The sequence below is a fragment of the Rhinoraja longicauda genome, chromosome 31 (assembly GCF_053455715.1).
Source record: "Rhinoraja longicauda isolate Sanriku21f chromosome 31, sRhiLon1.1, whole genome shotgun sequence".
Classification (NCBI taxonomy): domain Eukaryota; kingdom Metazoa; phylum Chordata; class Chondrichthyes; order Rajiformes; family Arhynchobatidae; genus Rhinoraja; species Rhinoraja longicauda.
The window spans coordinates 19,587,217-19,590,575 of NC_135983.1; positions in this window are offsets into that span (position 1 = coordinate 19,587,217).

A 3,359-nucleotide genomic window follows, 5' to 3' on the forward strand; every position below is an offset into this window, starting at 1 on the left:
CCATACCCCCTTCCTGCCTTCTCCCCATACCCCCTGGCTCCGCTATCCTTAAGAGCTCTATCCAGCTCTCTCTTGAATGAATTCAGAGAATTGGCCTCCACTGCCTTCTGAGGCAGAGAATTCCACGGATTCACAACTCTTTGTGTTTCAGGTGGAATAAACAGGGGGAGGGAGAGAACTCCATCCCCCACAATGCCTGAAGATGTAAACCCCGGAAACAACTTCACTCGATTTATTCACAAAATGCTGGAGTAACTCAGCAGGTCAGGCAGCATCTCGGGAGAGAAGGAATGGGTGACGTTTCGGGTCGAGACCCTTCTTCAGACTGATGTCGGGGGTGGGACAAAGGAAGGATATAGGTGGAGACAGGAAGATAGAGGGAGATCTGGGAAGGAGGAGGGGAAGGGAGGGACAGAGGAGCTATCTGAAGTTGGAGAAGTCGACGTTCATACCACCGGGCCGCAAACTGCCCAGGCGAAATATGAGGTGCTGCTCCTCCAATTTCCGGCGGGCCTCACTATGGCACTGGAGGAGGCCCATGACAGAGAGGTCAGACTGGGAATGGGAGGGGGAGTTGAAGTGCTGGGCCACCGGGAGATCAGTGGCGTTAATGCGGACCGAGCGCAGGTGTTCAGCGAAGCGATCGCCGAGCCTGCGCTTGGTTTCGCCGATATAGATGAGTTGACATCTAGAGCAGCGGATGCAATAGATGAGGTTGGAGGAGGTGCAGGTGAACCTCTGTCTCACCTGGAAAGAATGTTTGGGTCCTTTGATGGAGTTGAGGGGGGAGGTAAAGGGACAGGTGTTGCATCTCGTGCGGTTGCAAGGGAAAGTGCCCGGGGTTAGGGTGGTTTGGGTAGGAAGGGACGAGTGGACCAGGGAGTTGCGGAGGGAACGGTCTCTGCGGAATGCAGAGAGGGGAGGGGATGGGAAGATATGGCCAGTGGTGGGGTCCTGTTGTAGGTGACGGAAATGTTGGTGGATGATATGTTGGATCCGCTGGCTGGTGGGGTGGAAGGTGAGAACGAGGGGGATCCTGTCCTTGTTGCGAGTGGGGGGATGGGGAGCAAGAGCGGAGCTGCGGGATGTAGAAGAGACCCTAGTGAGAGCCTCATCTATAATGGAGGAGGGGAAGCCCCGTTTTCTGAAAAACGAGGACATCTCGGAAGCCCTAGTCTGAAACACCTCATCCCGGGCACAGATGCGGCGTAGACGGAGGAATTGGGAGTAGGGGATAGACTTTTTGCAGGGGACCGGGTGGGAAGAAGTGTAGTCCAGATAGCTGTGCGAGTCGGTGGGCTTGTAATAAATGTCCGTCACTAATTTTTCTCCTGTGATGGAGATGGTGAGGTCCAGAAACGGGAGGGAGATGTCAGAGATAGTCCAGGTATATTTAAGGGCAGGATGGAAATTGGAGGTGAAGTGTATAAAGTCAGTGAGTTCTGCATGGGTGCAAGAGGTAGCACCAATGCAGTCGTCGATGTAGCGGAGGTAGAGTTCGGGGATGGGGCCAGTGTACGTCTGGAACAGGGATTGTTCGACGTACCCGACAAAGAGGCAGGCGTAGCTAGGGCCCATGCGAGTGCCCATAGCTACGCCTCTGGTTTGGAGGAAGTGGGAGGAGTCAAAGGAGAAGTTGTTGAGGGTAAGAACCAGCTCTGCTAGGCGGAGGAGAGTGTTGGTCGATGGGGATTGGCTGGTTCTACGGTCGAGGAAGAAACGGAGGGCTTCGAGACCATCCTTGTGGGGGATGGAAGTGTAGAGTGACTGGACATCCATGGTGAAAATGAGGGAGTGGGGGCCTGGGAACCGGAAGTTATCCAGGAGATGGAGAGCGTGTGAGGTGTCTTGGACGTAGGTGGGGAGGGATTTGACCAGGGGGGATAGGATGGAGTCGAGGTAGGTAGAGATAAGTTCGGTGGGGCATGAGCAGGCAGAGACAATGGGTCTGCCGGGACAATTGTGTTTGTGGATTTTGGGTAGGAGGTAGAATCGGGCCGTGCGGGGCTGGGGAACTATGAGATTGGAGGCACTGAGGGGTAGTTCGCCGGAGTTGGTGAGGTCGGTGATGGTGCTGCTGATGAAGGTCTGGTGTTCATCGGTGGGGTCATGGTCCAGGGATAGGTAGGAAGAGGTGTCTGATAGTTGTCGTCTGGCCTCAGTGCGGTAGAGGTCAGCACGCCAGACTACCACAGCCCCTCCCTTGTCAGCGGGTTTAATTATTAAGTCCGGGTTGTTGCGGAGTGAGTTGAGGGCTGCACGTTCAGGAGGGGAGAGGTTAGAGTTAGTCAGGGGGGTGGAAAATTTGAGGCGGCCGATGTCACGCCGGCAGTTTGAAATAAAAAGTTCTAGTGGGGGTAGTAGGCCATACTGGGGGGTAAAAGTGGAGGGGGTCCGTTGGAGACGGGAGAAGGGGTCATCAGTGCGGGGTCGGGACTCCTTACCATGGTAAAAGGCTCGGAGGCGGAGGCGGCGGAAGAAGAGCTCCACGTCATGGCGGACGCGGAACTCGTTGATGTGGGGGCGGAGGGGAACAAAGGTAAGGCCTCTGCTGAGGACAGACCGTTCGGTGTCTGAAAGGGGGAGGTCAGGGGGGATGGTGAACACCCGGCAATGGTGGGGGTTGGGGTCAGATGGAGGCAGGGGGGCAGGTGGAGGGGATGTATGGTGGGGGGGTGGTGGGTTAGCTGGGCAGAGGGGGGCATGAGGACCGATGTGGGGAGTACTGGGGGTCGCCTGGCTGGAGGGGGAAGGGGGAGACCCAGTGGAGACCCAGTAGAGTCCAGTCACTCTACACTTCCATCCCCCACAAGGATGGTCTCGAAGCCCTCCGTTTCTTCCTCGACCGTAGAACCAGCCAATCCCCATCGACCAACACTCTCCTCCGCCTAGCAGAGCTGGTTCTTACCCTCAACAACTTCTCCTTTGACTCCTCCCACTTCCTCCAAACCAGAGGCGTAGCTATGGGCACTCGCATGGGCCCTAGCTACGCCTGCCTCTTTGTCGGGTACGTCGAACAATCCCTGTTCCAGACGTACACTGGCCCCATCCCCGAACTCTACCTCCGCTACATCGACGACTGCATTGGTGCTACCTCTTGCACCCATGCAGAACTCACTGACTTTATACACTTCACCTCCAATTTCCATCCTGCCCTTAAATATACCTGGACTATCTCTGACATCTCCCTCCCGTTTCTGGACCTCACCATCTCCATCACAGGAGAAAAATTAGTGACGGACATTTATTACAAGCCCACCGACTCGCACAGCTATCTGGACTACACTTCTTCCCACCCGGTCCCCTGCAAAAAGTCTATCCCCTACTCCCAATTCCTCCGTCTACGCCGCATCTGTGCC